The sequence below is a fragment of the Triturus cristatus genome, chromosome 9 (assembly GCF_964204655.1).
Source record: "Triturus cristatus chromosome 9, aTriCri1.1, whole genome shotgun sequence".
In the NCBI taxonomy this organism is placed as follows: domain Eukaryota; kingdom Metazoa; phylum Chordata; class Amphibia; order Caudata; family Salamandridae; genus Triturus; species Triturus cristatus.
This window is the reverse complement of record NC_140592.1, coordinates 381,869,445-381,883,500: the sequence shown is the minus strand read 5'-3', so window position 1 is coordinate 381,883,500 and position 14,056 is coordinate 381,869,445. Positions and strand designations below refer to the sequence as shown.

General features: G+C 44.3%; 1 protein-coding gene across 2 annotated transcripts in view; it reads right to left on the bottom strand.

Moving 5' to 3' along the window:
• Positions 1 to 14,056, bottom strand: part of LOC146798001 (uncharacterized) — a 423,068-nt gene that overhangs the window by 84,465 nt on the left and 324,547 nt on the right. The gene's annotated exons all lie outside the window — the stretch shown is intronic.

Sequence of the window (14,056 nt, the reverse complement as noted above, 5' to 3'; positions counted from 1 at the left end):
AAGTTAATTACTCTTCTGCCCCCAAGACAGAAAAAGGAACTTACTCCACAAAAGGGCCCAAACTCCACAAAAGGAGAAAGAGGCCTACAACCCCATTCCAAGACGCCCAATTTAGGCTGGAGGGGGAGCGCAGTTTCCCCCCTGCAACAAAGTCCCCCCCTTCAAATGGTGGTCGGCTCACTTCTGCTCCCCATGCCCATATCGGGGTGGAACTGGGGCAGCCACCATATAGAAGAGCCCTGCCTGCATAGAGGGAGAATCTAGCTGGCAGCTCCTGTGCCAGTGGTCAAAGGGACCGGCTGTGTGTTCTGGAGTGGGCTCCTCTTGCTGCCCCAGTAAAAAAAATAATGTTGGTGTTCCCAGGGTGGGACCGGGCTCTTCCAAAAAAGGGTCACTAAAAAGACGTATGGCAGGAAGCCCCACACAGCAAAAAGTACCACAACAGGGGGCACTAATCAGATTTTCATGGCTCTCAGGCTGCGCGCACCCCAGAATGCCCAGAGTGAATTAATCTGCCTACGTTTGGCATTCCGGTGGTGGCCCCAGGATTACAGGGGCAGAACCAACACGCTTTAGAAGTACTTCAGGAAGTGCAGCAGCCCCACATCTAACTTCATAAAAAACTTAATCCTGTGTCTCCCAGGTCATAAAATGCATAATCTGCGGAGACTTTGCTTTGCATTTCAAGCACTCCTAAGGCTGAATCTTTTGCTCTTCAGCTGGGAGTGCTGCGACCTTTAGGAGTTGGTTCTATGGCTTGAAGGTGTATAAGAAAGACAGGTTATGTTTATTTTAAATTCTTCATTGACAATATGCTGCTAGTACTTGTTTTTGACAAATCACTGCAATGTTATTGACAATATTGACTGTGTTTAAGCGAGGTGAAGGATTACAGTGATCATGATTGTTTATAACATGTGGATTATGGGTCTTCCTAATGTGCTGAACCCTTGATAAAGCCAATAGGCTTGCCTTATATATTTTTGAGGTGACCCTTTGACAAAGCCAACAGACTAGTTCACATATTACCATTCTTGGGGATCTAAACTTCCATTTGGATGATCTGGGGGCCAAAGACACCTCTCGGCTGATGGACGCAATGGAAGCCTGTGAGTTTATTCAGCTGGTAAACAGCCCAACTCACCGGGCTGGTCATATACTGGACGGGGTGTTCACCAATGACTCCAGACTCTCAGTTGGTTCCCCCCTGCCTTTGGTCTGGTCGGACCATTTGGCAGTACCCCTAGAATTTGCATCCCCTTCTGGAGAGCTTCTTAACCTTGCTGCCACTAACAGAGGTCCGAAAAGAAGTTACAGGAATATTACTAATGAAGCCCTTGCTCCTTTTATAAGAGGTTCTGAGTTTGTCTTCGCGAGATGCGGGTGAGGCGGCTCAAGATCTTGCCAACTCCATTACTATAGCGGTTGATGAGCTAGCCCCCGCCTCTCTGCGATATGTGGCTCGGCGGAAACCCTCAGCGACTTGGTTCACGGAGCCTCTAAGACTCTTAAGACAAACCTGTAGAAGCAAGGAGAGAAGATGGCGCAAGTCGTGGGATACCTCCGACAGAGAGGATCATAAGCGGCTGGTACGGGAGTATAAAGCTAGAGTGATTAAAGAGAAGCAGGAGTTCTTCTCGAATCTTATGACTTCTCTTACCTCGTCTAAAGAGTTGTTTAAGATTGTGGACTCTCTTTGCTCTCTTCAGGTACCTGATCCAGTTGTGGGCTCACAGGAGCTATGTAATAACATCTCGGACTTCTTTCACAAGAAAATTGCGGATATTTACCTCGCCTTAGAAACTCAGAGGAGTACGCTAGACGATCACTCTACCCTTGATACTAAGATCTCAGAATCTTGGACGAGAGATCAAACTAAGACTCTCACTCACTTTCCGCCGCTCTCTCTGGAGGGGCTTAATCTCCTGATAGACAGGACTAAGTCGGCCTCCCCCTTGGATCCCTGTCCACTGAAAGTTCTAAAGGATTGTAGGGACATCCTCTTGCCTCCGCTGTTGGAAGTAATGAATGGGGCCATGGCCCAGGGTACTTTCCCCTTGGCCTGAAAAAAGGCAATAGTGAAACCCCTTCTTAAAAAACCATCCCTTGACCCTGGATCACTTAAAAATTTTAGACCTATATCCCTGTTACTGGCCCCAGCAAAGATGCTTGAATCTCACCTGAACGTCCATCTATCCACTTTCCTAGATTCCTCTGAGTTCCTGGATAGCTCTCAGCATGGCTTCAGGAAATCTCATAGTACAGAATCTGCCCTTACTATGGTGGTTAATAACATTCGCCATAAGGTGGATCTTGGTCAGACAACTGTTTTGGTCTTATTGGATCTTACTGCAGCGTTCAACACCCTGTCTCCCTCTACCTTAACATCTCGTCTGAGGGAGGCAGGGGTGGCAGGGCCGGCCTTGAGTCTTCTTGACTCTTTTTTACATCTTAGAGAGCAAAGAGTCATGCTTGGAGAGTTCCTCTCCCCTGCTAAATCTTTGCAATGTGGGGTGCCCCAGGGGTCGGCTTTAAGTCCGACTCTATTCAACATCTATGTGGCCCCCCTTGCTAGACTAGTAAGATCGCAGGGGATGCAGGTGGTGTCATACGCCGATGACACACAAATTATGGTTTCCCTGGCCCACTCTGTTAGTACTTCCGCGTCCGGCTTTAGGTCATGTATGCAGATGGTGGCGGAGTGGATGATTCTAAACTCCCTAAAACTGAATGGCAACAAAACAGAGGTCCTGGTCTTTGGTAAGGACCAGGACATTTGGTCTAGTGAGTGGTGGCCTACATCTTTAGGAACTTGCCCCACTCCTTCCCAATCGGCCAGGAATCTCAGCATTATATTTGACACCTCGCTGTCCATGAATCTTCAAGTCAACAGGATGGTGGCCACTTGTTGGGGAGTCATCAAGATTCTTAAAAGAATCCTTCATTATTTGTCCCCCCAGGCGCGTAAGCAGACCGTGATTGCTCTTGTAGGCTCTAGATTAGACTACTGTAACGCACTGTATGCGGAGACCAATAAGTACCTTGTCCAGCGTCTTCAGGTCGTGCAGAATGCGGCTGCCAGATTTGTTTTGGCACTTCCAAATGCATCTTCAGCCACAATGGCCAGGAAGAGCCTACATTGGCTTCCTATCTACTATAGGATTTCATTCAAACTCCTCTGTCTTACCTATAGAGCTCTCTTGGCTGGTTCTTCAGATGCTCTTGGGTCTTTGCTAACCCGCTATATTCCCAGTAGGCTTCTTCGCTCCTCAGATTATAATCAGTTGGTAGTCCCCCGCTTCAAGAAGGTCAGATGGGGCAGCAGAGCGTTCTCCATCGTTGCTCCGCTACTATGGAATACTCTCCCTTTGGAGATTAAGTCCCAACCTTCTTTGGACCTTTTCAAAAAAGCCCTTAAGACCTGGTGTTTTATTAAGGCCTACCAGTAAGTCTCCTCCACCCTTTACTTAGCTAGCTTTTTGGTTAGGCGCCTTGACGCCCATTGGGCTTAGTAGCGCGATATAAATTTGAATTCATTCATTCATTCATTCTAGTTCATTTAATGGGATGCCTCCTTATATTGTGATGTTCTATCTGTTATAGATGGTGGGGTACTGTGATTTTGGGGGTCACAACCAAGTAGGGGTCAAATGTGATTTCAGAGTGTTACCAATGTATTTCAGTCTGCCTGATTTATATATTTGTTAATTAATGTGTAGTATGTAGTAATGTGTGTGTAATAAATGTACTTTTATTTCTCGCCCCAAAAAAAGCAGTGTGTGCCAGTGAATGAGGATTACTAGCCCATGCCACCTGCCTGAGTAGGCCTTGGACTGCTCTGCTTCGCTACCTTAAAAGAGTCAAATGCCACAATGGGGTGCTTAGCTCAGAGTAAGGAGAAATTGTGGACCTATTGCTTGTGCAAACCTCACATCCTGCACAACTAATACCACAATTTCTTACAGCAGTGCATGTTTGCCACAATGTCAAAAGAGCTAAACAGTCCCACTTCGGGGCTCAGTCCCCTACTGGGAAGTCCCCTACTGGATCAGCCAAACCCCTCAGTCACAGTGGCATGGGCAGCTGCCGTTCACAGTCACCAATAAGTCGCCCTCTGCTGGTTCATTAAAGAGCCCAAACCCAGGGTGCAGTTTGCTTAATGTTTTGTCAGCTCTGGTTATTGTATTCCTTTCTGTTTGAGTAGGTGAGGCTACTGCACGTTAATCACCCCCCCCCCCTACTAGGATATGTAGGGTCCCAACGGATGAAGGGGACCATGCAAGACTTTCTGAATCTGCTGGTGCTTCTTCTGGGTTCAAGGGGGTCCTCCCACCCTATTTACTAACTGCAGATTAGGGCCGATGTTATAGTGAGGTGTGGTGGCAAGAACCCCATTCCTCTCTAAGCCTCCATTCCTCTGTAAGCCTCATTGGGGTCCGGCCCACTCTCTTTTTTCTGCCCAGCTCCCCGTCTGCCAACAACAATATGCAACAGTGGTGTTCAAACTGTTTTCAGAGTGAGGGTGCTGCCATCAATTTAAAATACAGAAATCATAGGGATTGTGAAAAATACAAGCATCACACAAAAACAAGTATAGCAAATGAGCTATATCCATTTAGCAGGAGTAGTAAGGGTGTAGTAAGGGTGTAATAAGGATGTAATAAGGGTGTGGTATGTAGACGGTGGTGCCTTTTGGAACACACTGTTGCAAATACATTACTAAATCATGGTGTGGTAGCTCCCTATCGTTCACAGACAGCACATATTCCTTTGAAATGGCCACAAAATGGGCAATGACAGTTTTACTGATAAAACTGTATAGAACACAAACTGTGTAGAAATCGGGTTTCTGCAAAAGTCATTTTTTTTTTTTTTTTTTCTTTTCAAAAGTCATTTTACATCACTTGATTTGTTTTGAACCTATTAAAATCGTACTTTCCATCACTCATTTACAAAAAAGTTTGTTTTATTTGTGCTTTCCTAACTGCTGATATATTTTGAAATACTTCTACAATGTTTGTTTACAAGTATTTGTGTTATATATAAAAAAAGGAAACAAACATCCCCACCCACTCCCTGTACCCCAGCAAGAGTGTCATTTACAAAATCCTATAATGTTGCAACCTGAGAAAGATGTAAACACCAGTCTCCATGTTAAAAGAATGAGCAGAAATTTCCAGAAGCCAAAGCCTTACATTTGACATCTATCTTTGAATGCATAGCAAATGTGACAAGATGAAAACAAAATGTAAAGGCATCTTTATTGGTTGTTCACGTTATGAACTCCAGCACTATTATTTCAAGAGCGCTTCAGCACCCCAGCACCTCTACATCCAACGCCTATTATGTGTAGGCTGCAGAATGAATATGTCGTGGCTAAGGGCCTGCTCTCCCTATTCTTAAGTTTCTTACCAGATTGCTTTTTAAAAATAAATAATTTTCCTCTCAAAATAGCTTCATGTAACATACATACCCTAAAGTATGCCAACAACGTGGTCCTTTTTAACCTAACACCGATCAGTTTAGAGCGTAATATAGACACGTTTAGTTTTAGTGAAGCAAATTTCCCAGTGGCGGCCGCTCCATTAGGGCGTTGGAGCGCCGCCTCACGGCATTCTCGCAGCGTGAGAAGCAGAAAATAAAATGGTATTTTAAATACCATTTTATTTTCTGCTTCTTGCGCTGCGAGAAAGCAGGGGTATGCCTGGTTGGGGTGGGTGGGAGGGTATGCCGGGTTGGGGGCAGGCCGGAGGGTATGCCTGGTTGGGGGCGGGCAGGTGGGCGGGTCGGGGCGGAGTGGCTTGCACCACTCTGAGTGCCCTGACTGGTTGGCAGGCCCTGGGGCCGACCAAAGCAGTCATGCGCACTCTACATTTTCTCTATGTAGGCTGCATGCAGCCTACATAGAGAAAATGGCCTCCCTACAGGTGCCCGGCTGGGCGCTGTCCGGGACTCTCCACCAATCACAACGCTGCCATTGCAGCATTGTGATTGGCTTACAGGAGGGGAGGGAGCATGCCTGTTCCTGTTCAGGAGCAGCAGAGGCGGCGTGGGACCAGGCGCGGAGGCGGCGCGGACCCGGGTTAGACAAGTTTTAATTTTATTTTGACGTCCTCCCGCGGTAACCCCCGCGCAAAACCCCATGCGACCCCCCCACCCCCTTCCGCAAGTAATGTGAGCCGCGACTGAGCCAACACTTAAACAATAGCGGATTTTTCGTCAAAAATCGTGACATCAGCGGGGGAGACAGTCGCCAGCCGCTCTGCTTGGAAAGAAAACAAGCTTTTGAGTTTTTTTGCCACCGCCACAAGCCTTAATTACCAATTTTAGTCTGAAACAGCAGCTTTCTCAGCATGGCAATCGGATTAGCATCCACTCACTGGCCGGGCTGTGGGGTGGGTCCTAAGTGGATAATGCCTTGGCACAGCTCGTTCACCCTGAACTGGGGGAGCGCTGCCGGGCATAGCACTCCTGCCTGGACTGGGGGAGCACGGGGACTGTGTGCTGCACGTCCCGGTCTTTTGTGCCCGAGGCGCATGCAGGAAGCGTGCCCCGTCAGCCGAGCCAGAGAGCTGGTGTGCCAGATTACCATCGGCACAGAAGGGCACTGCACTCTCTGCTGTAGGCAGGGGCAGTGTGCGCTCCTGCACACAGATGGGCACTGGTGTCCGCTGCTGCTGGAGGCACGGCGAGACAGAGTGTTCGCTTCTTCCGTCGTGGAAGCTCACACAGATGGACAACTGGGTGGCATGTAGCAACTAGCAACAGAGACAGTGTGCCCTCACCTGCAGAGGCACTTCGCATTCGAGGTAAAGAGAGGGTGGCAGTGTCAGATATTGCTTAGACACAGAGGGACAGTGTGCTCCACTGCTCCAGCTACTGGCAGGCCACAGAAGTGCTGTGCCCCGTGCTGCAAAGAGATCGGTAGACTGTTCTGCAGGAGGAATAGAGGTACAATGTGCCCTGCTTCAAGAGGCACTGAGGGCAGTGTGACCTGCTGCACAAGACAGAGCACAGTGTCCTCTTCCGGGAGGCACAGCGGGACAGTGGGCCCTGCTGCCCGAGACACAGAGACAGGGGGTTGTGTGCCCTGCTGCTGTAGGCACATTTTATCAGGAGTCCGTGATACAGGAGGCACAGTAGGGCAGTGCACACTGTCACAGAAGGCTTCGAGGAGGGCAACACAGCGTGTATATTGCTCAGAGGTGCGTGGCACTGGCAGGGCATAGATTCATAAACATTTCTATCCACATGTTATATGACATCCCTTTATTAATGTAATAACTGCACTTTCACAATTGCTCTACTAACCTTCTCCTCAAATTTGCTTGAAAATGCACCCTTTACCCACTCTTTTTTCAAAATTTACTCGGAGGTAGAATACCCCCAAACCCCCCTTAAAATGTTCGGGCTCGCTTGCCACATTGCACTACGACAGAAAGTTTACGCCTCACCACTTTCAAATGTCACCAGCCACCACTGAAATTTTCTAAAATTAAACATCGCAAAAACAAAGGTAGTACCATTTAGGGGGAGAAAACAACATATTCACTTCGACTGGAAATTGGGTGTGAGGCCCATTGAGGTAGCAAAGGTATATACCCATTTGGTAGAGTATTCTCTCAGACACTTCAAACCTCTTCCCACTTTCAGTACATAGATCTTAAGGCGGCACCCCATGCAAGTGCCTTAAAGAGATTCTACTCTTCTTCCGGAAAAAGGCACTTCCATTCCCTCCTAGAAGTATATTGTTTTTAAGGACTTCTGCTTCATTCCTGCCCTACCAGGCTCTCACACTTCAAGCGATGGTGGGCGGGCGACAGTCGTAAGTTGCCCCTGACCCCTCCCCGGCCAGGCTAGGCTAGGCTATAACATTTAGGCAATGGAGGGTGGAAGTATCCAGGGGCCTCGCGTGGGGTAGAGACAGGATTTTCTGGCTGTGGGCCATCTACACCTCAGTTCCTACTGGAGCGGCAGTAGCTGTGTTATTCTTTTGTTGAACCGCCCCCTGCAAGGCCATCACCCAGAGTCTATGGAGGGCTGGGGAGAGAGTGAAGAGAAAGAGAGAGAGAGAGAGAGAGAAAGAGCGATAAAGAGAAAAAGAAAGAGCGATAAAGAGAAAAAGAAAGAGCGATAAAGAGAAAAAGAAAGAGCGATAAAGAGACAAAGAGCGATAAAGAGACAAAGAGCGATAAAGAGACAAAGAGCGATAAAGAGACAAAGAGCGATAAAGAGACAAAGAGCGATAAAGAGACAAAGAGCGATAAAGAGACAAAGAGCGATAAAGAGACAAAGAGCGATAAAGAGACAAAGAGCGATAAAGAGACAAAGAGCGATAAAGAGACAAAGAGCGATAAAGAGACAAAGAGCGATAAAGAGACAAAGAGCGCGAGACAAAGAGCGCGAGACAAAGAGCGCGAGACAAAGAGCGCGAGACAAAGAGCGCGAGACAAAGAGCGCGAGACAAAGAGCGCGAGACAAAGAGCGCGAGACAAAGAGCGCGAGACAAAGAGCGCGAGACAAAGAGCGCGAGACAAAGAGCGCGAGACAAAGAGCGCGAGACAAAGAGCGCTAGACAAAGAGCGCGAGACAAAGAGCGCGAGACAAAGAGCGCAAGAGAAAGAAAGAGCGAGAGAGAGTGAGCGAAAGAGCGAGAGAGAGCGATAGAGCGCAATAGAGCACGAGAAAGAGCGCGCGTGCGCATATATATATATATATAGAGAGATGTGCACAGTGCAGAGATTCTGTAAAAGAAAATATGGTGAGTGATTGATATACTTCTTAATCTACAAAAGAACTTGAAAGATGAGTTATGTAATTGTGAGGGGATGTATGTAGACTATTTTGATTTTAATCAGAATAATGTATTTTTCCTGCTAAAGTGTAGGGAGTACTTTTTTTCTCTACAATGTGTGTGCATGTAGAAACCATTCTGTGATAAGCATTTGTGTTTTTCATGTGTTTGTAAACAGATAACTGTGCAGTTTTTATATTTTGGTAGAATTAGAACCCAGTCATTGTTTATAAATTTGTGAAATGAGTTATGTTATGTTTCTATACTAAAATGTAGTACTACTTCTAGATGAAGAAATGTGTTTTGGTATAGTGCAAGGGATAGTGTTGTTTGTCTAGAATCACACAGTGTGTGTGCATTTGGGAACCACTGTGAGAGCAGCATTTGGTAACATCGTGTATTTGCGGACAGATAATTGTTTTAACTTGTCATGTTGTGAAGTTTTAGTAGCATTAGAAGACAGTTATGGCTTATGCTTTCATTATACGAGTCAGTCATGGACAGTAAATTGCAGTTGTGAAATATGTAGATTGTGTGCAGTTCCCTTACCACTTGCACTGTAGTGAATGAGTTTTGGTAAACTCATAGGGATAGTGGTGCTTGTCTAGAATCACACTGCGAGTTAGTGTGTATTTGGGATCACTGTGAGAGAAGCATTTGGTAACATCATGTATTTGCTGACAGATAACGGTTTTAAAACCTGTCATGTTGTGAAGTTTTAGTAGGATTAGAATCCAGTCTTTGCTTATGCGTTGATTAAATGAGTCATGCTTTGACACTGATGTGGTGTACTTAAATATGTAGATTGTGTGCAGTACCATTAACTCTTCCAGAGTAGTGAATGAGTTTTGGTAAACTCCTAGGATAGTGTTGCTTGTCTAAAATCACACCGAGTCTGTGTGCATTTGGGTAAGGATTGTGAGAAGCATTTGGTAACATCGTGTATTTGCTGACATATACCTGTTTTAAAACCGGTCATGTTGTGAAGTTTTAGTAGCATTAGAAGCCAGTCTTTGCTTATGCTTTGATTATATGAGTCAGGCTTTGACATAAAAGTGCAGTCCTGAAATATGAAGAATGTGTGCAGTTCGCTTACCACTTCCACAGTAGTGAATGATTTTTGGTAAACTCCTAGGTATAGTGGTTGTTGTCTAGAATTACACTGAGAGTCTGTGTGCATTTGAGAACCACTGTGAGAGAAGCATTTGGTAACATCGTGTATTTGCTGACAGATAACTAATTTAAAACCTCTCATGTTGTCAAGTTTTAGTAGCATTAGAAGCTAGTCTTTGCTTATGCATTGATAAAATAAGTCAGGGTTTGACACTAAGGTGCAGTACCATGTACTATTCTGTTCACTGTGGCAGAACTGAAAATTTAAAAGTTTTACCTAAGCACTGTCCTAGAAGTAGTCTGATTATTTAGTCAGTTTCTAAGTACCAAATAGACTGCTTCAAATGTCTATGCAGTATGCATGTAGTGTTCTCACATACTATACACTTGTCTTTTACACCTTCAATTCACTAGTCAGTATCCATACACTTCCAGGAAACATCCTGTCACTTCCTTTGCAGTCCTCTAGAGACCCATTCAACAGCATGTACTAATCCATTCACTGTGCCAAAACCCAAACACTTATAAATTCACCAAGACACTCTCTTTCCAGTACTCTAATGATTCAGTCACTGCCTAAGTATTCATGCACTGAGCCAGGTCTTAGCACATGGACTTCTTCAAACCCCTATCCACTATGCATGCAGTCCTCTAAGCACCTATAAACTTGTCTTTCACACCTTCAATTCCCCAGTCAGTATCACACTTGTGGTTCAGGGCTATAGTTTCTTAGTCAGTTCTTATATAAAATGTGTTTGTACAGTAATGGAATAGTATAAATTTGAAAGTTATTAATATACATTTATTTGTGATTCTTTTTTACAGATACAGGAGTGTTTCTCATCTGTTTGCACTCTTCTCGTGCAAGATTGTTTGGATGAAGGGTCCTTAGGTGTTTCATCATACTTGCTGTGCCGCACGAGTATTTTTTGTTAGGATCCCCTCGTAACAGAACTCTTTTGGCAAATCTTGTGAGTGACGAAGGTGGCATTGGTCTTTGTTTGCCCCGTGGAAAAAAGTTAAAAATTTCTTCACCACTGAAGAAAAGCCTTCTGCAAAAAAATTCTCAGATTCGGTAAATATTTTAAAGCGGCAACATTTACAGTTTTTGTAAGTTAAACTTATAAAATTTTGTTAGCTGTATACATTTAATATATCTGTGATTTGTTTCTTGTGGTATTTTGTTGAGAATACCATGTTTTTTTTTTTTTAACAATCTTTCTGATTTTCCAGGTCTGTCGTCGACATCCGTGGTTCCCACAGGAGTGTTCCGCCTTGTTGTTTTTATTATTGTTGTTACATTTTGTTTATTAGTTTATTGTTTATATTTATGTTAATAAAAAAATAAAGTTTGAAAATAGTTTATCGTTTATATATTTATTATTATAAAAAATAAAGTTAAAAAAAATAAAATAATGTTTTTGGTTGTTCTCTTAACTGCTGTGTGACTCTTTCTTGTTCTTATTACTGTTATTTGATGGAGTCCACCATGGTGTTAAATTTTGGGGCACTTATCGCTGGAATACTGGTGATATCTGCAGTTTGCACCAACTTCTGAATAGTGTGTTAGATTTATCTCAACTTTAATTCCGTTAAAGTGCTGATAATGAAATGGAGAGTAGCTGTTCCCGTGCAAAAAGACACGAGGTGCACCTTTGCGATTTATTCTAAATACTAAAATCCTGTATTGTATTGCACTGAGGTATTGGCTGCACTTACAGTGTACACACAAAATCTATTAAGAAATCTCACTGTATTTATATTGATTGGGAATAGTGCGTCAGGTGCTGGATCTTGACGAGATTCACTGCTCAGTTCGTATATTGTTGTGCACACGAAAAAAATCACATCACAACTTTCACACCAATTGCAATGCGAAACAAATTCCGGCGATAAGACATGTTAGCACCAGGGATTTTACACCTGCTTTCTGCTGGTGTTAAGCAGGACAACTACCTGCACCATGAAAGGGAACACAGACAAGAGCCACACCAGAACACCCACAGGTGCCATAGAGTCAATGAGCATGATACAGGGATACCCATGAGGGCCAGAAGACTCATCTCAACAACTCCAGGACCGCCAATGCCCCCCAATCCCACATCTTTGTAAGTGTGTCCCTGTGGTCATTGTCTTAGCATGATAGGCACGAGCCCTGCAACATCACAGTGTGCCGTCATCTCAGCGTTGGCAGTGAGCCTGGATGTGTAGCTACGTACGCATCTTTCTGCATGCACAACTGGCGTGTGCTGGTCTGTCGTTCACAGGTCAGTGCAGGGGGGGGTGCCTATCCGGCAAGGGGAACGGGGTGTCTCAGACATGTCTGTGTACAGGAAGTGTGGTAAGTGTGTCTCTGTGTTCTGGTGTGGCCTGTTACAAGAGCCGCAGCAGTCGATGTTGTAAAGTCGCATGCACCACCTCCAAACGGCACTGTGATGTTGTAGTTGGAATGTAGCAGGACATGCGCAAATAGGCATTACAATGGCGTGCCGTACCAGTGCACGAGATACAACAGCTCACCGTACAAAAGTGTGGGGGCTCGTGGGAGGGAGGAGCAGCCGTTTGGCAACATAACACAGTGAACTCGACCATGTGCCACATGCTGGGCATCTCATCCATGATGACCACGGTCGCAGACATCCCACAACACCAACGACTGGGCTTTGTACACATCCTGTATGAATGCAGCGTGGTATTCACTTCTATGCTCGTTCAGTGGTGTGATGTTGGCAGGTTGTGTGACTTATGCTCCTTGTTGGTGTGTTTCATTTTGGCCATTGTTAGTCTATATGTGTGTTGTACTTAATTGTGCATGTGTGCCATTCTGCCCATCTCCCCCCCCCTCCCCCCACTCCCTGCTTCTTCCTCTTCCTAGTGCTGTTGTGTCTATAATTTTGTTGCTGCACACAAATACATGTAAAGAATAAATTTGAATAGTTCCTTGATTCTTTTAGGTTTCAAAACTTCTCTATTGGTTTCTTTTAAATTTTCCATATGAACCGTTTTTTTAAATATTCAACACATAGAAGTCAGAAGTGCAACGTATTCTATCAACACACTTTCTAGAACATTCTACAATACGTGCAGGTTAAAAGTTCATCAATTTTTTAAAACTTTACGATATTTTTTTGTAACATTTTCTTGAACATTTAACGACACGTGCAGGTTAAAAGTTGACTATTGTTTTAAGTTCGAACAGTGCCTTCCAAATGCAAGTAGCAGGTGTGGTTGAGCTGAGCAAATTTTATCCTATGATATGTACTCCACGTTGAAACTGCTTTTTCTTAACCAATCACAAAGATGCTTTTCCACAAAACTAATGTGCACCCTACTTTTAAAAAAGAATGCTTTTCATGATATCTTCTGAGATAAGTTATAGATAGGAATTAGCATTTAAAAAACCTTTGAAATTAACTTAAAAAACCATAGGTTTCATGCACGTTATAGTTAGGAATTGACATTTAAAAAACCTTTATAACGCCCCTGAAACCTTTGGTTTTTTCAGTGAATTTCAGTTAGGAATTGGCATTTAAAAAACCTTAGAGATTCACTGAAAAAACCATAGATTTCAGGGGTGTTCTAGTTAGCTGGACATTTCCCTCGTACAAAACCCTAGAAATTCCCCTGTTATAGTTAGTTCAGCTAACTATAACTCGCGCCCCCGCAATGCACTGCTGATGACGTCACATATTACATCACTCATGACATGGTCAGTGACATTACTGATGACGTCATCCATGTGATAAATTAGTGCATCTTCTCACACCCTAATATAACCTTTGATACACCGACTCAAAATTTCAGACGGCCATTTTGACAACCATAGATACTCCAATACCAATAACTACTCACCCACTCATTGACTTTTAGGTCTATATACATCTCCACTCACTCACCTGTACAGTCACTCATACTTACAGTCACTCTGTGCATTTATACACCTATATAGAAACTCACACACCGCCAATCATCCATGGAGGTACTGACACATCTAGTCAGTCATGCAAATAATTAATCACAGTAAAATGTACTCACCTATACAGTTAAAAACACTCAAGTTCACTTACTCATAAAAATACTAACACATTCTGTGTCTTCCTGCAGAAAAACAGCACATGACACAGATATCCTTGCACTATGACGCATACA